The sequence below is a fragment of the Delphinus delphis genome, chromosome 18 (genome assembly GCF_949987515.2).
Source record: "Delphinus delphis chromosome 18, mDelDel1.2, whole genome shotgun sequence".
Classification (NCBI taxonomy): Eukaryota; Metazoa; Chordata; class Mammalia; order Artiodactyla; family Delphinidae; genus Delphinus; species Delphinus delphis.
Window position 1 is genome coordinate 6,307,922 of NC_082700.1, and position 21,433 is coordinate 6,329,354.

The following is a 21,433-nucleotide window of genomic DNA, read 5'->3' on the forward strand; positions in this document are numbered from 1 at the left end:
CAGAATTATGTAGGCTAGTGAAAACCACGGAGAATTCTACAAGATATTCCAGAAGGGTCTAATCAAACAGTATGACCGGAAAATAGGACAGCAGCTCCATTTTAACGAAGACAAACGACTTGCCTAGAAAAGGAAATAGTTTCAGTTTCCTCAGCACGTTGATTAACCAAGAGATATTAGAGGAAACAGCGGCGTGTGGTTGATACAGACACCGGAATGCTAAGGTACCATATTCATTCATTTGTCCGTTCACTGGATTATTCACTCAGCGCACACTTCCTGACTGTCTGTCACGTAAGTGTGCTAAACACCAGGGGGAGTGGGGAACAAAAGTAAACCAAGACACAGTCCAGTCCCATTCTGTAAGCTAGCTCACAGCCCAATGAGGGGGATGGAAAGGTAAACACAGGAGGCTGCGAAACCACCACATGAGTACTTAGGTTAGTGTTTTTTAATTGCTGTGTAACTAATCCCAGAAATGACTTAGAACAACACACCTCTCTCTCCGTTTCCATGGCTTGGGAGTCTGGGCACAAGACTCAGAGTCAGGTCTTGGCTAGCTGCATCCTCATCTGGGGGCTCAGCTGGGGGTGGGGGGAGAATCCGTTTCCACGCTCACTTAGGTTGTTGGCAGGATTTATTTCCTGGGGCTATTTGCTGAGGGTCCCAGCTTTTGGCTCGCTGTTGCCTGGAGGTCACCTTCAGCTTCTAGATGCCACCTGCACTTCCTTGACCCATGGGCTTGTCCAGCATGACCACTTACCTCCTCAGATTAACAAGGAGAGTCTCTTCTTCCAGTCAAGGATAGAGATTTACATAACATGACCTAACCTTGAAAGTGATATGTCATCACCTTTGCCATCTTCTGTGGCTTATAAGCCAGTCCCAGGCGCCACCTGCACTCAAAGGTGAAGGGGTTACACAGGGCATAAGCAATAGGAGGTGGAAATTATGGGGGTGAGGTCGCCCTGTGGACCTGTCTGCCAAGTAACACACTACAGGCTTCCTAGCAGAGAACACATCTGAGACAAATACATTCGAAGAGTCATCAGACACCTATTAACCCGCTGTTCTTGGCACTTGAGTTACATCCACGGCGTGCATGTTCAATTTAAGAAAAAAGTGGAGAATTCAATCTTTGAGAAGTGGTTGCTGTAATTTAAAACAGATTTACACTCCCATTTCTTGATCCAAAGATTTCAGCTCTTTACACAGATATTTTAAAACAAAAATGACCAGACAATTCATATTATAGACCATCATGTAGCCAACCTTAGCAGCTGTCTTTATTTTAGAATTGCACAGTGTTTGCCATTTCTGAACCAAGAACCATTAAGGTTTGGTAGACATGCCAGGAGAAACATGTTTACTTGGAAACTTGAGATAAATAAATTATCCAACAAGAAAGGCTAGTTACCTCCTATGCAGATATGGCTAAACGTCCATATGGAGATGAATAGTATTTGGCTTGTCGTGTTCGCATTTCTTGGGGTAGCAGACTGGAGTGCCCTGATTGTACACAGGCCTGAGTTCATTGGTCTCCTGTCTGTACTATGGGAAACACAAAAATCTCTGTGTCGCAGGATTGTTTTAAGGGTGAAAGGTCATTTATGCAGAGTGCCTAGCACTGTACAGGATATTTCAAGTATGTAATGCATGTTTGGTGAATGAATGGATGGATGAACAAATAACTTGATGAATTATTATTGTGGGGCAGTTTTCACTCAGGGTGGAAAAACCAATGAGATAGCAAACCAAGGACTAGCAGGTAACAACAGTTGTTGCGAATACTCTGGTTAACTTTAGCAAGGTGGCTCTAAGACCCGTTATATGTTAAAAAAATCCAAATAAAGCCTATATATCATGAGGTCAAAGCTGAATCTATTGCTGAGCTGATTCTAAGCCACATTCATTAACCATCAATGAAGTACATTCAAGAAAGAAGTAATGTGGGCTTCCCTGGTGGCGCGGTGGTTGGGGGTCCGCCTGCCGGTGCAGGGGACACGGGTTCGTGCCCCAATCCAGGGGGATCCCACATGCCGTGGAGCGGCTGGGCCCGTGGGCCATGGCTGCTGAGCCTGCGCGTCCGGAGCCTGCGCTCCGCGGCGGGAGAGGCCGCAGCGGTCAGAGGCCCGCGTACCGCAAAAAAAAAAAAGAAAGAAAGAAAGAAAGAAGTAATGTTCATCTAAGAAGCCTGTGATATCATTTATGTTAAAGTCATAGTTGTCACCTTACAATAGACATCAACTCCTCTCCTTGGAGAACTCCTATAGCTGATAAAATAGAGGCTACCAGCTAGCTGATGGTGTGTGATTTCTGCAGTCACAGTTATCTGTCAGAGCCACAATCTGAAATCAGACACTTCCTGTCTTCCTGGTCATCTAGTTGTAAAAGGAGAATTTTGTATGCATAATTCTGATATTCACCATGTCTCAGTTGTCATCAATGAATCTTCCTTAAAGAAGAATACATAACTTCTGAGCTGTTAGGATAGGAGTTTCCGAAAAGTATGACCGGGATGCTTTCATTTTTCTTATCTGGGAGCCTTCATGTGTGAAGGGAAAGTACCTTATATACTTCGGAGGCTGATCATTTGTGTGACCTTGGAAGAGTCCCCTAACCCTCTGCATTTCAAGTCTACACGCACAAAATGTGAGTTGTACCAGATGAGCTCCATAGTGCCTTGCACTTAAATAGTCCAAAGTTCTTTCTAAGTTGGCTGATTTGGACCAGTCGGCAGTTCCGGTGGGTCTTGCCACTTCAGTGTACTGCAGTAGTGCAGGCCAAACGGAAGCTCAGTTGTCTGGTTAGACAGGGCAGGCTCATTGCCTTGTCATTACCATTCACCTATTAACAGCCTAAAGACAGAGTTTAAAAACTCACATTTCTGAGTTATTTGTAGTGAGGTGGATGGACCTAGGGTGTGTCATACAGAGTGAAGTAAGTCAGAAAGAGAAAAACAAATACCGTATGCTAACACATATATATGGAATCTAAAAAAAAAAAAAAAAGTTTCTGAAGAACCTAGGGGCAGGACAGGAATAAAGACGCAGACATAGAGAAAGGACTTGAGGACACGGGGAGGGGGAAGGGTAAGCTGGGACGAAGTGAGAGAGTGGCATGGACATATATACACTACCAAACGTAAAATAGATAGCTAGTGGGAAGCAGCCGCATAGCACAGGGAGATCAGCTCGGCGCTTTGTGACCACCTGGAGGGGTGGGATAGGGAGGGTGGGAGGGAGACGCAAGAGGGAGGAGATATAGGAATGTATGTATATGTATAGCTGATTCACTTTGTTATACAGCAGAAACTAACGCACCATTGTAAAGCAATTATACACCAATAAAGATGTTAAAAAATAAAATAAAATAAAATAAAAGCTCACATTTCCAGTTCTGCATGACAGACTCTAACTGCTAAATTTAACTAACTGCCCTCAAACGCACAGTCATTTATTTTCCTCGGAAACAAACGAGCCGGTTCAACTCCTACCCCGTCCTGGTTCCATCCTGGCTGCCGGGCACACCGTCTCTCAGCCTCCCTACCTGAGCCCCTTCTCGCCCAACGTTACAACTGCAAATGCTCTGAAAGGGAGTCCGGGGACTCCCGGTGCACAGCGCTTTCCCGCTGCGGGCTTCCATCTCCTGGAGGGGAAGGTGGCGGGCACTAGGCTCCCTCCGTCCCAGCACTGTCTCCAGCTCTACTGCTGCCCTGATGCCAGGGCCTTGGTCCCATCTTGCCCATTCTCTAGTTTTCCCCTGGCTCTTGCTGAGTGAGCATGGTCTCCCCCTGCCCACCCATCGCGCCACTTCTCCCTCCCGCTTACTTCCTCTTCTTCCTCCTCCCCTTCTTCCTTTTTGGTTTTCTTTAACAGCCTTTCACCTGAGTTGGAAAAGGATCAGGTGACGACACTGTGTCTTTTAACATTTTGGAGACTCTGGGTTTTATTTGGTAGGAAGGAAAATAGAAGGTTGTAATGCCAATCTGTACTCTCGGTTGCTCAGTCAAGGAGTTTTAAGAGCAAAAAGAGTATCAAGGTGGCTGGAAGAAGACCCAGCCATGGGCACCTAAAAGAATCGAATCTTCCCCGTTCAAAAGGCATTGAAGGGTGACAAATAGAGGCACATTCAGATGTTGGAGGTCAGATTATTATTATTGTTTCTTCCAACCCTGGCTTTGCTCTCCCATTGTTCACTGGATCTGGCTAGAAAAATTAGGGAGAAACAATATCACTGAGTTTTATAGACCCTCTTAATAGAAAATAAACTCTTAGTTGTGAGCATTTAAGGTTTATGGAGAACTAAGTTTTCAGCATGGATTTCCATCATGAAGTACATCGTTGTTAAATATCTGAGCTCATTTGTTTGGTTACTCTTGAATTTGCAAATGCTTCCAGTGTTTGAAAACATGAACTAATCCGTACAATCATTTTACATATCTTTCTCATAATATTGCAGAAGTTTATAGTCTTACTGGAAATATAAACGAATCAAAAGGCCATCATCTCATGCATTATTAAACATAGGAAATCCTACCACTGGCTAAATTAATTAACCATTAACCTTCTTACAACACCATGTGTCAGGAATCAATTTCATAAGTGATACACTTCTGCAATGATAGTGCAAAATGGGATTTCTGCACAGCTAATGCCAGATAAAAAACCAAGTGTTGGGATGTTGCTAGATACTTGTGCAGGAAAAGCAGTGCATGAAAAGAATTCAAATTACCTATCATCCTGCCGTATGCTACAGCTGTTGCTTACATAATATATTTAATTGACGTCCAACTTGAAATCACTTAATATGGCTGAGCTGGATTGGATTTTATGTGTTGACTATTACATATAGTGAAATATTCCGCTGTTTTGGTGTTTCTGCTTCTTAATTCATAACCTCATGGCTACCCCTTATATTTTGAATCTATAATTTCTTAAGAAACTGATCATTTCAAAAAGAGAGAAAGTAGCTCTTGGTATAAAGATGTAAGTCACTTTCAAATAGCCCCTTTCATCAGGGTAAGTGGAAAAGAAGATAAGTTTAACTGATGTCAACTCCTGGTGATGGAATGAAATCCCAAGAGTGAGCATTCTGAACACATACGGATGTGTAACAAAAGACCTGGACGTGTTTTTTAAAATTCCGGTTTCATCCCTCTGAATTGTAAGGATGAATTCTCGTGGTTAGGAAGGTTGAGAAACATAAAATATAATACCATCACAAGGGTTTATAAGATTTGAAAGGTTTACCTATATTTGATGAAACTGTACTTTATCTGATAGTACGAAGCATGTGTTTTCAGCCTTGAAGTGATGTGAGGGTGTCTGTAACATCCCAATAGGAAAAAGAAGACTTGAGAGAACTGTGGGGTTGAAGAGGATAAGACTTTCATTAAGAGGAGCTGATAGCATTTGGTCTTTCCATATGTCTATATAATTTGTAGTACCCTTGGCAAAATAGAGACACATAAAATAAGTCCAGTGCATTTGATCTTATCTGAAAACAAAGCAGAGCCATTGTGTCTCCTTTTTCAGCCAGGAATTACGCTTCACTGCCTCGGCACATAAACTGTGCCCTCGCGGGAAGAGCAGGATTGAGTGAAAAGTCTAGGATAGGGTCATAAAGTGGCTGACTCAGGACAGATGTACTCTAAGAACAGATTCCAATATTTGATCTTCAAATTATAAAATCAGTATCAAATTGTGGAAAACGTGTGTGATAGAGGAAAACCCACCAGTAATTCTAGCTGCGTAAGTCGGTTATGTGTGCGTGTGCATATATGGGGTTTTTGTGTACACATATCTCTATGATTGTAATCATAGTGTAATATAACTTGATTTCTGCTATTACCCACTTAATGGTGCATTGTAAGAAGGGCATTATTAAAGATACTTAACAACTGGTACAGCACAGGCGTTGACACAGGAGTCATGGGCAGTAGCTAATCAGAGTGGACACCAGCCATAAACAGCCACTCACCCGGACCCGTGCACACTGGCTAAGTACCGTTCTTATCCGTTGCTGAAGAGTCTTCACGATGCAAACGTTAATGACTGAATTAACCACAGTTACCTAGCCCTTGCCCTACTGTTAATAATTTAGGGGCCTACCATGTTTTAATGTTATAATCATGCAATGAACAAATTATGTTAAAGTATTTATAAGAATTGAATTATAAACGGTTATAAACTTGATTAGTTTGTGGCTGAAAAGAATAAATCCTACATGAATTAGGAGTTCATGGGTGGCAGTATAGGTTCCAACACTGCTTTACCCTATGCTCCTGAATATGTCACTTTAATATATTAATATATCTTGAAATAGCTGTCTATGTGGACGTTTCAGTCTACCAAATGAAAGTGATTCCTGTTATTGCAAAAAGGCTCAGATTTATACAATACAGGGCACTGAAGTGCTCATTACAAATAAAGAGCTCTAGAAAGGTGTCAGATGATGGGGGGTTGGGGCAGGGGAAGAGCACGGATTTGGAACCTGGGTCTGAATCCTGGCTTTACCTCTTACTGGCTGTGTGACGTTGAGCTGGTCACTAGCTGCTCTGAGCTTCCCTCTCTTCAAATGGACGCAGCACTTCCCCTGCCTACTTTGGGGTTACTCTGATGACACAAGCAGAGAGTCTCATAAACTCCCAAGTTTGGAATGAGAAGGATTATTATTTAGTTGATGCAGAACATCTGTACTGATATCTTCTAAAAATGATTCTGAAGTTCTGTGAACCTAGAAAACTATAGAAGAACAGAAACAAACATCCATCTACTTGGCACGCAGAATGAGAACATCTGAAGTTTTGCCAAATTTCAGATCGCTTTTGAAAGAAATAAATCAGTCCCAATCCACACCCCTCTCCCCTCCCCACCGAGGCACCCTGGAGTCTGATACTGGCAAATACACTGCTAAGACTTTCATCCCTGAGCTAACGTGTGCCTGTGAGGAACATCAAGCATTGTGTCTTTAAATACTAGGTAATGATATCAAAATGCTCTGCATTCTGTGACTTACTCATCGTCCTTGAGATTCACTCACGTTCACACGCACAGCCCTGCATCACTCATTTTCATGACTGCAGTGGAACTCCGCCTTGATCTCCACTGTGTGTGCTCTGTCCCACTGCTCTTGGGCGTTTGGGCTTATTCCTAGTGCAAAGCTATGATAGCCCATACTGTCCTGAGCGTGCCTGCACACGTGTCCTGGTGCACACGTGTGAATGTCTCTCTAGCTCAGGAGGTGGAATTGTTCGGTCACACACACACCTCCGTATCTCCACCCTTACTAAATTAGAGCAAAATACCCTCAGATACCTTGTTCTAACAATTTGCATCCTCCCTTCATCAGTGTATAAGAGTTCCAGTGTCAGAACTTCCCTGGTGGTCCAGTGGTTAGGACTCCAGTCTTCTAATGCAGGGGACCCGGGTTCGATCCCTGGTCGGGGAACTAAGATCCCACACGCTGCACAGTGTGGCCAAAAAAAAAAAAAGAAGTTCCAGTTTCCCCACATACTCACTCATACTTGGTGTTTTTCCCTTTCTAATTTTAATAGTATCTTGAAGTGAAAAACGGGTCCACAAATAAATATTGGGGTTTTATTTGATTTAGAAAATGATAATATTTTGGTCTCAATATTGAACTATGGTAACCAAACTAAATACCTGCCGTGAAAATATAGCAAGTGGCCACGACCTTGGGTTCTGAGGCTGATGGAGGCCCAGCTGCACTGCCTCTCCCGGCGATGAGTGCCGCAGGCTTCAGACATCTCTTCCGGTCCTGGAGGGACTGACTTTCCAAGATCAGGAGTACATGAAATACTGTGTGTGGCCATGAGTGCCGCAGGCTTCAGACATCTCTTTCGGTCCTGGAGGGACTGACTTTCCCAGATCAGGAGGAATACATGAATACTGTGTGTGGCCGCTAGTCAAAATCACCAGAGTTAGAGGCAGAAATCTGCATTTCCGACGGACCCCCAGGGTGAATCTTCACACCTAGGTTTGCTCTTCAAATGAGGTAGGAAAGATCAGTGGTGGACATAGGTCCATCACCATTAATTCAGAAAGTTTGTTAAAGGGTCTAAGAGACAAGATAAAAACAGAGAAAGAAGTTCCAAGGAAACCTGAAAAGCCAGGTTAAGTGTCTCTGACTTTTAGAAACTGAACTCTGACTCCTGGCGTGAGTGCCTCCGCATGGTGGATTCTAACCTCTCTGCCTTGCTGAGGACAGCACATGCCAGCACCCAGGCACAAGCAAAACCCTTCACTCCCTCACGTGTCTCTGCTCCCGGGAAGCGGGACACTGATCCCTGGGAGGGACCCCCTACAAATGGATCGAAAGGCTACCAATTCTAGAGGACCTGCTGAACAGCAGGCACTGGTGCTTTTCACGTATCTTCTTATTTAATCCTCAGGATGATTCCACAAGGTAAGTTGTTACTTCCTTTTTGCCAGTTAGAAAGCAGGAAATGGCAGAGCCAGGGCTGAGCCTAGGTCGGTCTGGGAAGCTTGAAATCACTGCTGTCTTTCCATACCCTGGCAGCATCAGGACCACAGAGGCAACTAGATCAGGAAAGAAAAGTCTGTAGCAGTTCAGGAGAGCTGTTTTTTGTCAAGCAAGGAAACCACAGAAGAAAAAATACCTCTTTGACTTCTGTCACACTCAGGGAGTCTCAAAGAAGTGAGGGGAGCTTCTGCGTCTTCTTCCTCTGTCTGTCCACTGGTTCACACACACACTGTGCCCACCTCTCGAGAAAGGATGACGCAGGGCAAAGAGAAAAATAAGTCATTCCAGCTGGCTGGCTCCCATATCTGCCCTGGCCTCCTCAACCCCAAACTTCCTCATGTTTTGCCCTGGGTCTTTGCCAGATGATTTTTGAATTCTTTAAATTTCAAGACGCTCAGGAAACTCACTGTCCAAGGGTGGCAGTAATGAGAAGGAACGATGGGTCCAGGTCTGTTCTTCAGTGCATCCGGCCCATCCTCCATGCTGCCACCTCCAGAGGAGACACACTAGCCAGAGGACACAAGAGGAACCAGCAGACCCCAGATAATGTGGAAAGCTCCATTTGATAGAGCAGCAGTTTGCAAATAACCAAAATGACCGATGATACGAGATGTATTAAACAAAATTAATGCACAGAAATCTCTTGCATTCCTATACACTCAACATCAAAAAGAGAAATTAAGGAAACAATCCCATTCACCACTGCAACAAAAAGAATAAAATACCTAGGAATAAACCTACCTAAGGAGGTAAAAGACCTGTACTCAGAAAACTATAAGACACTGATGAAAGAAGTTAAAGATGATACAAACAGATGGAGAGATATACCATGTTCTTGGATTGGAAGAATCAACATTGTGAAAATGACTCTACTACCCAAAGCAATCTACAGATTCAATGCAATCCCTATCAAACTACCACTGGCATTTTTTATAAAACTAGAACAAAAAATCTTAAAATTTGTATGGAGACACCAAAGACCCCGAATAGCCAAAACAGTCTTGAGGGATAAACTCCAAATGGATTAAAGACCTAAATGTAAGACTGGACACTATAAAAGTGTCAGAGGAAAACATAGGAAGAACAGTTTGACATAAGTCACAGCAAGATCTTTATTGACCCACCTCCTAGAGTAATGGAAATAAAAATAAACAAATGGGACTTAACGAAACTTAAAAGCTTTTGCACAGCAAAGGAAACTACAAACAAGACAAAAAGACAACCCTCAAAATGGGAGAAAATATTTGCAAACGAATCAACGGACAAAGGATTAGTCTCCAAAATTTACAAGCAGCTCATGCGGCTCAATATTAAAAAAACAAACAACCCAATCCAAAAATGGGCAGAAACCTAAATAGACATTTCTCCAAAGAAGACATACAGATGGCCAAGAGGCACATGAAAAGCTGCTCAACATCACGAATTATTAGAGAAATGCAAATCGAAACTACAGTGAGGTATCATCTCACACCGGTTAGAATGGCCATCATCAGAAAACCTACAAACAACAAATGCTGGAGAGGGTGTGAGGGGAACCCTCTTACCCTGTTGGTGGGAATGTAAATTGATACAGCCACTATGGCAAACAGTATGGAGGTTCCTTAAAAAACTAAAAATAGAATTACCATACGACCCAGCAATGCCACTACTGGGCATATACCCAGAGAAAACCATAATTCAAAAGACACATGCACCCCAATGTTCATTGCAGCATTATTTACGATAGTCAGGTCATGGAAGCAACCTAAATGCCCATCGACAGATAAATGGATAAAGAAGATGTGGTACATATATACAATGGAATATTACTCAGCCATAAAAAGGAACAAAATTGGGTCATTTGTGGAGGTGTGGATGGATCTAGAGACTGTCATACAGAGTGAAGTAAGTCAGAAAGAGAAAAACAAATATCGTATATTAATGTATATATGTGGAATCTAGAAAAATGGTACAGATGAACCGGTTTGCAGGGCAGAAGTTGAGACACACACGTAGAGAACAAACATATGGACATCAAGGGGGGAAAGTGGTTGGGGGGTGGGCTTTGGGGTGGGGTGACTTGGGAGATTGGGATTGACATGTATACAGTGATGGGTATAAAATTGATAACTAATAAGAACCTGCTGTATAAAAAATAAATAAAATTCAAAAATTCAAAAAAAAAAAAAAAACATTGTGTGATGGAATACTGCATAGCTTTAAAAATGATGTTACAGAGCATTACCGTGGAGAAGGTTCGTGATTGTTACTGAAAAGTTCAGGTGATACAATCCTAATTTTGTGTTTTAAAAGTTTATGTATACATGTGTTATATATGTGTGTGTGTAAACTTTAAAATACACATCTATAAATGTAAACTTTTTTACACAAAAACAAGACTGGATGGACATATAGCAAAAATTAGTGAGTAGTTTTATAGTAAGTTTTAGATTTATTTTAATAGTCTGTATATACCTAAGGACCATGTATGGGTACACACATACATACTCCAAACTTAAATGTAAAACCTAGAACTATAAAACTTTTAGGAAAAAATCTTTAAGACCTAGGACTTAGCAAAGAATTTTTAGATTAGACATCAAAAGCATGGTCCATCAAGGAAAAAGTAGGTAACATGCAAGTTAAAACAACAGTGTGGTCACTTTACACACCTATCAGAATGACTAAAATGAAAAATAGTGACAACACCAAATGCTGATGAATGCAGGAAAAACTAGGCAACTCATACCTTGCTGGAGGGAAGATAAAATGGTACAGCCACTCTGGAAAAGGTTGGTAATTCCATGTGCAACTAGCCATTCGATTACCATACAACCCAGCAGTTGTACTCCTGGGCATTTATCCCACAGCAATGAAGTTTTATGTTCACACAAAAAAACTGTACATGAACGTTCATGGCAGCTTTCTGTGTAAAAGCCACGAACTGGAAACAACCCACAAGTCCTTCAGTAAACAATTAAATAACTTTGGTCTGTCCATACTGTGGAATACTGCTCAGCAGCTGAAAAGAACACATTGTTGATACACAATACTTATCAACCTGTGAATCTTCCGAGGTGTTGCTGAGTGAGAAAAGCCAAGCCCAAAAGGTTATATATTGTATGATTCCATTTGTATAACCTTCTTGAGAAGACAAAATTATAGAAATGGAGAACAGATTTGTAAACAGTCCAAGGGGTTGTGGCTGGAAGATGAGGAGGTGGGAGGAAGATGGGTGTGGTTATGAGAGGCCAACACGAGGGATGCTGTGGCCTCTCTCTCTCTCTCACACACACACACACACACACACACACACACACACACGAATGAATATAGGTAAAACTAGGGAAATCTGAACAAGATTGTCTCAGTGTCCGTATCCTGGTTGTTATATTGTATTAGAATTTCCCAAGACATTATTCTTGGGGGAAACTGGGTGTAGGGTATGCAGGATCTCTCTGTGTTATTTCTTATGAGTGCATGTGAGCCTACAATGATCTCAAAATAAAAAGTTTGATTGAAAACATTATATAAGTTTTGTTTCAACTGAGTAATTTTGTCTTTTTTTTTTATTGGAGTATAATTGCTTTACAATGTTGTGTTAGTTTCTGCCACACAGCAAAGTGAATCAGCCGTACACATATACACATCGCCTCCATCTTGGACCTCCCTCACCGCCCCCCATCCCACCCAACTAGGCCATCACAGAGCACCGAGCTGAGCTCCCTGTGCTGTGTAGCACAGTGCTGTACAGCAGGTTCCCACTAGCTATCTATTTCACACATGGTAGTGTATTTATGTCAAACCTTATCTCCCAGTTCATCCCACCCTCCCCTCCCCACCCCATGTCCACACGTCCATTCTCTGCATCTGCCTTTCTATTCCTGACCTACCAATAGGTTCATCTTTCTAGATTCCACGTGTATGTGTTAATATACCATATTTGTTTTTCTCTTTGACTTACATTTACATAATTACATAACATATATTATTTGTGTATAACATTGTAGTATATATATTATAGTTTGGTATTTATAAGAAATAGATTAATTACTAATACATCACTGAAGAACTTGACCACTTGGAATACGTATATCGTTGCAAAGTAAAATTAATAATTTGCTCCTCTTTTCAGCAAAACGCTATGAAAGGGTTATCGGTACTCATCGTACCCAGTTCTCCCATTCTCTTTCAAACCCGTTTTCATTAAGGTTTCACCTATGCATTTTATCCAAAGGTACTGAACACACAGGGTTAACTGCAGACTCCTTCCCTGTCCCCACCTCTCTTAACCCAGCAGCCTCATTTGTCCTGCTGGATGAAGTCCTCCTTGACAACTTGCTGCATGTGGCTTCCCGGTTCCTTAGAGCGACGTGGCCTGGGATCAGTGGCTAGGCCTCCTCTCTGCCTGCATGCTCTTGGTGATCTCACCTGGTTTATGGTTTTAAATTCCATTTACGTGCCTATGACTCAGTTTTATACTCCAGCTCACTCCTTTCTCTTGAACCGTGGATTCATACACCCAGCCGCACGCCTGACATCTCCACTTGGATACCTACCAGGCATCTTAAAATTTAGCAGGCGGCAAACCAAGCCTCTGACTTCCAGCACTGCCCCCCACCCCCGCCACAACAGAGCCTTCTGCACCCACAGCTTCCCCCTCTCAGCTGTTGCATTTTCGTTCTTCCAGCTGCTCAGGCCCAAACCCCTGACATCTGAGGCGGTCTCTGGCTCCTGTTTCTCTCACACGCCAACATGTAGTCGGTCGGCAAATCCTGGTGACTCTACCTTTGAAGTACACTCAGGATTAAACTACATCTTTCCACTTAGATCACTGCCTCTGCTCTCCAAGCCTCCATTGTCTCTGAATGGGTTTCTCCAGTAGACCTATCCCTAAAGTCACCCGAGCTTCTGCAGTGATCCTTTTAGAACCAGATTAGATGATGTCAATCCTCTGCTCAAAACTGTAGGAGTACCCACCGCGAGACGCAGTCAGCCGATCTACCGTGATGGTCCCGTGTCCCCGGTCAACTCCATAAACTTCTTGGACTCTCCCCACCCTCACTCGTTCCAGCCACACGAGCCTCCTTGCTCTTCCTCGGGTCTGCCAGGCTCACTCCCACTTCTGCCTGGAGGGCTCCTCACCCGGGATCCACATCACCAGTTCTCCCAACTCCAAATCTTCACTCTACTCTCACCTTCCCAGTGAAGCCTACATTGAATCTCCTATTTAACGGTGAAAACCCTCCCCCCATTTAGCATGCCCAGTCCCTTACTTTCCAAGACACTTAACCGCCTCTTAACCTCCTGCATTAGTTTCCTAGGACTGCTGTAACAAGGTCCCACAAACTGAACAACAGAAATCTACTCTCTCACAGTTTTGGCGACCGGAAGTCTAAAATCAAGGTGTCAGCAGGGCCGTGCGCACTCTGCAGGCTCTTGGGAAGAATCCTTCCTTGACTTTCCTACACTTCTAGCATCCGGTGCTTGCCAGAAATCCTTGGATTCTTTGCCTCTGGCAGTATACCTCCAATCTCCGCCTCTGTCTCCATGTGGCCGTCTTTCCTCTGTGTGTCTCTCTGTGTACAGATTCCCTCTTCTTAGGACACTATTGATATTGGATTCAGCGCCCACACGAATCCAGTGTGACCTCAGCTTAACTGGATTACATCTGCCACGACCCAAATAAGGTCACCTTCCCAGGTTCCTGGTGGACATACATTTTGGGAGGACACTATTCAAACAGTACCCATACCATATGATTATACAGTTGATATATTTTGTTATTGGGTGGCTGCCTGTTGTAGAATGTAACTTTCTTAGAGGCAGAGACTTGTCTGTTTGGTCCTGAATGTATCCCAAGTTCCTAGAATGTTTCATAGCAAAGAGTAGAATCTCAGTAAATTAAACAGTACCCTTACATATCACGGAATGAACTTCAGGGGTTTACTGACACACTTCTGTGGTATTCTACACGTGAGCAATGTCATTCAACCCCCTAGACAAATGTTTATTCAACAAATAGACTACCAAGTGATTGAGTTAAAACAGAGACCTTAGTTGGCCCTTTAAAATGTTATGTTTTCTAAATCATATAATTCTGGCTCTTTTTATTTTTTTAATTATTTATTTATTTATTTTTAAAAATTTTAACTTTTTATTTTATATTGGAGTAGAATTGATTAACAATGTTGTGTTAGTTTCAGGTGTACAGCAAAGTGATTCAGTTATACATATACATGTATCTATTGTTTTTCAAATTCTTTTCCCATTTAGGTTGTTACAAAGTATTGAGCAGAATTGTTCCCTGTGCTATAAGTAGGTCCATGTTGGATATCCATTTTATTTTATTTTTAAAAATTTATTTATTATTTATTTTTTTTGGTGAGGTGATAGCTCATTGTGGTTTTTTTTTTTTTAACATCTTTATTGGAGTATAATGCTTTACAATGGTGTGTTAGTTTCTGCTTTACAACAAAATGAATCAGTTATATATATACATATGTTCCCATATCTCTTCCCTCTTGCGTCTCCCTCCCTCCCACCTTCCCTATCCCACCCCTCCAGGCGGTAACAAAGCACCAAACTGATCTCCCTGTGCTACGCGGCTGCTTCCCACTAGCTACCTACCTTACGTTTGGTAGTGTATATATGTCCATGACTCTCTCTTGCTTTGTCACAGCTTACCCTTCCCCCCTCCCCATATCCTCAAGTCCATTCTTTAGTAGGTCTGTGTCTTTTTTCCTGTCTTACCCCTAGGTTCTTCATGACATTTTTTTTTCTTAAATTCCATATATATGTGTTAGCATACGGTATTTGTGTCTCTCTTTCTGACTTACTTCACTCTGTATGACAGACTCTAGGGCCATCCACCTCATTACAAATAGCTCAATTTCGTTTCTTTTTATGGCTGAGTAATATTCCATCGTATATATGTGCCACATCTTCTTTATCTATTCATCCGATGATGGACACTTAGGTTGTTTCCATCTCCGGGCTATTGTAAATAGAGCTGCAATAAACATTTTCGTACATGACTCTTTTTGAATTATGGTTTTCTCAGGGTATATGCCCAGTAGTGGGATTGCTGGGTCATATGGTAATTCTATTTTTAGTTTTTGAAGGAACCTCCATACTGTTCTCCACAGTGGCTGATTCAATTTACATTCCCACCACCAGTGCAAGAGTGTTCCCTTTTCTCCACACCCTCTCCAGCATTTATTGTTTCTAGATTTTTTGATGATGGCCATTCTGACTGGTGTGAGATGATATCTCATTGTAGTTTTGATTTGCATTTCTCTAATGATTAATGATGTTGAGCATTCTTTCATGTGTTTGTTGCCAGTCTGTATATCTTCTTTGGAGAAATGTCTATTTAGGTCTTCTGCCCATTTTTGGATTGGGTTGTTTGTTTTTTTGTTATTAAGCTGCATGAGCTGCTTATAAATTTTGGAGATTAATCCTTTGTCCGTTGCTTCATTTGCAAATATTTTCTCCCATTCTGAGGGTTGTCTTTTGGTCTCGTTTATGGTTTCCTTTGCTGTGCAAAACCTTTGAAGTTTCATTAGTTCCCATTTGTTTATTTTTGTTTTTATTTCCATTTCTCTAGGAGGTGGGTCAAAAAGGATCTTGCTGTGATTTATGTAATAGAGTGTCCTGCCTATGTTTTCCTCTAAGAGTTTGATAGTTTCTAGCCTTACATTTAGGTCTTTAATCCATTTTGAGCTTATTTTTGTGTATGGTGTTAGGGAATGATCTAATCTCATACTTTTACATGTACCTGTCCAGTTTTCCCAGCACCATTTATTGAAGAGGCTGTCCTTTCTCCACTGTACATTCCTGCCTCCTTTATCAAAGATAAGGTGACCATATGTGCGTGGGTTTATCTCTGGGATTTCTATCCCGTTCTATTGATCTATCTTTCTGTTTTTGTGCCAGTACCATACTGTCTTGATTACTGTAGCTTTGTAGTATAGTCTGAAGTCAGGGAGCCTGATTCCCCTAGATCCGTTTTTCGTTCTCAAGATTGCTTTGGCTATTCGGGGTCTTTTGTGTTTCCATACAAATTGTGAAATTTTTTGTTCTAGTTCTGTGAAAAATACCAGTGGTAGTTTGATAGGGATTGCATTGAATCTGTAGATTGCTTTGGGTAGTAGAGTCATTTTCACAATGTTGATTCTTCCAGTCCAAGAACATGGTATATCTCTCCATCTGTTTGTATCATCTTTAATTTCTTTCATCAGTGTCTTATAATTTTCTGCATACAGGTCTTTTGTCTCCTTAGGTAGGTTTATTCCTAGATATTTCATTCTTTTTGTTGCAATCGTAAATGGGAGTGTTTTCTTGATTTCACTTTCAGATTTTTCATCATTAGTGTATAGGAATGCCAGAGTTTTCTGTGCATTAATTTTGTATCCTGCTACTTTACCAAATTCATTGATTAGCTCTAGCAGTTTTCTGGTAGCATCTTTAGGATTTTCTATGTATAGTATCATGTCCTCTGCAAACAGTGACAGCTTTTACTTCTTTTCCAATTTGGATTCCTTTTATTTCCTTTTCTTCTCTGATTGCTGAGGCTAAAACTTCCATAACTATGTTGAATAAGAGTGGTGAGAGTGGGCAACCTTGTCTTGTTCCTGATCTTAGTGGAAATGCTTTCAGTTTTTCACCATTGAGGACGATGTTGGCTGTGGGTTTGTCATATATGGCCTTTATTATGTTGAGGAAAGTTCCCTCTATGCTTACTTTCTGCAGGGTTTTTATCATAAATGGGTGTTGAATTTTGTTGAAAGCTTTCTCTGCATCTATTGAGATGATCATATGGTTTTTCTCCTTCAATTTGTTACTATGGTGTATCACGTTGATTGATTTGCGTATATTGAAGAATCCTTGCATTCCTGGAATAAACCCCAGTTGATCATGGTGTATGATCCATTTAATGTGCTGTTGGATTCTGTTTGCTAGTATTTTGTTGAGGATTTTTGCATCTATGTTCATCAGTGATATTGGCCTTTAGTTTTCTTTCTTTGTGACATCTTTGTCTGGTTTTGGTATCAGGGTGATGGTGGCCTCGCAGAATGAGCTTGGGAGTGTTCCTTCCTCTGCTATATTTTGGAAGACTTTGAGAAGGATAGGTGTTAGCTCTTCTGTAGATGTTTGATGGAATTCGCCTGTGAAGCCATCTGGTCCTGGGCTTTTTTTTGTTGGAAGATTTGTAATCACAGTTTCAATTTCAGTGCTTGTGATTGGTCTGTTCATATTTTCTATTTCTTCCTGATTCAGTCTTGGCAGGTTGTGCATTTCCAAGAATTTTTCCATTTCTTCCAGATTGTCCATTTTATTGGCATAGAGTTGCTTGTAGTAATCTCTCATGATCTTTTTTATTTCTGCAGTGTCAGTTGTTACTTCTCCTTTTTCATTTCTAATTCTATTGATTTGAGTCTCCTCCCTTTTTTCTTGATGAGTCTGGCTAATGGTTTATCAATTTTGTTTATCTTCTCAAAGAACCATTTTTTAGTTTTATTGATCTTGGCTAACGTTTCCTTCATTTCTTTTTCATTTATTTCTGATCTGAGTTGTATGATTTCTTTCCTTCTGCTAACTTTGGGGTTTTTTTGTTCTTCTTTCTCTAATTGCTTTAGGTGCAAGGTTAGGTTGTTTATTCGAGATGTTTCCTGTTTCTTAAGGTAGGATTGTATTGCTATAAACTTCCCTCTTAGAACTGCTTTTGCTGCATCCCATAGATTTTGGGTCATCGTGCCTCCATTGTCATTTGTTTCTAGGTATTTTTTAATTTCCTCTTTGATTTCTTCAGTGATCATTTCGTTATTAAGTAGTGTATTGTTTAGCCTCCACGTGTTTGTGTTTTTTACAGATCTTTTCCTGTAATTGATATCTAGTCTCATAGCGTTGTGGTCAGAAAATATACTTGATACAATTTCAATTTTCTTAAATTTACCAAGGCTTGATTTGTGACCCAAGATATGATCTATCCTGGAGAATGTTCCATGAGCAGTTGAGAAAAATATGTATGCTGTTTTTTTTTTGGATGGAATGTCCTATAAATATCAATTAAGTCCATCTTGTTTAATATGTCATTTAAAGCTTGTGTTTCCTGATTTATTTTCATTTTGGATGATCTGTCCATTGGTGAAAGTGGGGTGTTAAAGTCCCCTACTATGAATGTGTTACTGTCGATTTCCCCTTTTATGGCTGTTAGTATTTGCCTTATGTATTGAGGTGCTCCTGTGTTGGGTGCATAAATATTTACAATTGTTATATTTTCTTCTTGGATCGATCCCTTGATCATTATGTAGTGTCCTTCTTTGACTCTTCTAATAGTCTTTATTTTAAATTCTATTTTGTCTGATATGAGAATGCTACTCCAGCTTTCTTTTGGTTTCCATTTGCATGAAATATCTTTTTCCATCCCCTTACTTTCAGTCTGTATGTGTCTCTAGGTCTGAAGTGGGTCTCTTGTAGACAGCAAATATGTGGGTCTTGTTTTTGTATCCATTCAGCCAATCTGTGTCTTTTGGTGGGAGCATTTAGTCCATTTACATTTAAGGTAATTATCGATATGTATGTTCCTATTCCCATTTTCTGAATTGTTTTGGGTTCGTTATTGTAGGTCTTTTCCTTCTCTTGTGTTTCTTGCCTAGAGAAGTTCCTTTAGCAGTTGTTGTAGAGCTGGTTTGGTGGTCCTGAACTCTCTCAGCTTTTGCTTGTCTGTAAAGGTTTTAATTTCTCCATCAAATCTTAATGAGATCCTTGCTGGGTAGAGTAATCTTGGTTGCACGTTTTTCTCCTTCATCACTTTCAATATGTCCTGCCAGTCCCTTCTGCCTTGCAGAGTTTCTCCTGAAAGATCAGCTGTTAACCTTATGGGGATTCCCTTGTGTGTTATTTGTTGTTTTTCCCTTGCTGCTTTTAATATGCTTTCTTTGTATTTAATTTTTGACAGTTTGATTAATATGTGTCTTGGCGTATTTCTCCTTGGATTTATCCTGTATGGGACTCTCTGTGCTTCCTAGACTTGATTAACTATTTCCTTTCCCATATTAGGGAAGTTTTCAACTATAATCTCTTCAAATATTTTCTCAGTCCCTTTCTTTTTCTCTTCATCTTCTGGAACCCCTATAATTCGAATGTTGGTGCATTTAATGTTGTCCCAGAGGTCTCTGAGACTGTCTTCAGTTCTTTTCATTCTTTTTTCTTTATTCTGCCCTGCAGTAGTTATTTCCACTATTTTATCTTCCAGGTCACTTATCCGTTCTTCTGCCTCAGTTATTCTGCTATTGATCCCATCTACAGTATTTTTCATTTCATTTATTGTGCTGTTCATCATTGTTTGTTTCATCTTTAGTTCTTCTAGGTCCTTGTTAAATGTTTCTTGCATTTTGTCTATTCTGTTTCCAAGATTTTGGATCATCTTTACTATCATTATTCTGAATTGTTTTTCAGGTAGACTGCCTATTTCCTTTTCATTTGTTAGGTCTGGTGGGTTTTTATCTTGCTCCTTCATCTGCTGTGTGTTTTTCTCTCTTCTCATTTTGCTTATCTTACTGTGTTTGGGGTCTCCTTTATGCAGGCTGCAGGTTCGTAGTTCCCATTGTTTTTGGTGTCTGTTCCCAGTGGCTAAGGTTGGTTTAGTGGGTTGTGTAGGCTTCCTGATGGAGGGGACTAGTGCCTGTGTTCTGGTGGATGAGGCTGGATCTTGTCTTTCTGGTGGGCAGGTCCATGTCTGGTGGTGTGTTTTGGGGTGTCTATGGACTTATTATCATTTTAGGCAGCCTCTCTGCTAATGGGTTCGGTTGTGTTCCTGTCTTGCTAGTTGTTTGGCATAGGATGTCCAGCAGTGTAGTTTGCTGGTCGTTGGGTGAAGGTGGGTGCTGGTGTTGAGATGGAGATCTCTGGGAGATTTTCGCCATTTGATATTATGTGGAGCTGGGAGGTCTTTTGTGGACTAGTGTCCTGAAGTTGGCTCTCCCACCTCAGAGGCACAGCACTGACTCCTGGCTGCAGCACCAAGAGCCTTTCATCCACAGGGCTCAGAATAAAAGGGAGAAAAAGTAGAAAGAAAGAATTAGTAGAAGTAGAAAGAAAGAAAGAAAGAAACAAGGGAGGGAGGGAGGGAGGAAGGAAGGAGGGAAGGAAGGAAAAAAGAAAGAAAGAAGATAAAGTAAAATAAAATAAAGTAAGATAAAATATAATAAAGTTATTAAAATAAAAAATTATTAAGAGAAAAAACAAAACAAAACAAAAAAAACGGACGGATAGAGCCCTAGGACAAATGGTGGAAGCAAAGCTATACAGACAAAATATCACATAGAAGCATCCACATACACACTCACAAAAAGAGGAAAAGGGGAAAAAATCATAAATCTTGCTTTCAAAGTCCACCTTCTCAATTTGTGATGATTCGTTGTGTAAAGGAGGGGAGGAAGGAAAGAAAGAACGAAGATAAATTAAAATAAAATAGTTATTAAAATAAAATAATTATTAAGATAAAAAAACAAAAAACGGACGTATAGAACCCTCGGACAAATGGTGGAAACAAAGCTATACAGACAAAAGCTCACACAGAAGCATACACATACACACTCACAAAAAATGGAAAAGGGGAAAAAATCATAAATTTTGCTCTCGAAGTCCACCTCCTCAATTTGGGATGATTAGTTGTGTATTCAGGTATTCCACAGGTGCAGGTACATCAAGTTGATTGTGGAGACTTAATCCGCTGCTCCTGAGGCAGCTGGGAGAGATTTCCCTTTCTCTTCTTTGTTCTCACAGCTCTCAGGGGCTCAGCTTTGGATTTGGCCCCGCCTCTGCGTGTAGGTCTCTGGAGGGCGTCTGTTCTTCGCTCAGACAGGATGGGGTTAAAGGAGCAGCTGATTGGGGGCTCTGACTCACTCGGGCCGCGGGGAGGGAGGGGCATGGAGGGCGG

At 41.1% G+C, this 21,433-nt stretch overlaps 1 protein-coding gene and 1 non-coding gene across 5 annotated transcripts in view; both read left to right on the forward strand.

Annotated features, from left to right (window-relative positions):
• MTUS2 (microtubule associated scaffold protein 2) overlaps positions 1-21,433 on the forward strand; it is a 486,774-nt gene that overhangs the window by 232,966 nt on the left and 232,375 nt on the right. The window lies entirely within an intron of this gene.
• Positions 7,380-7,452, forward strand: TRNAR-UCU (transfer RNA arginine (anticodon UCU)). The gene has a single exon. It is a non-coding gene; the product is annotated as a tRNA-Arg (tRNA).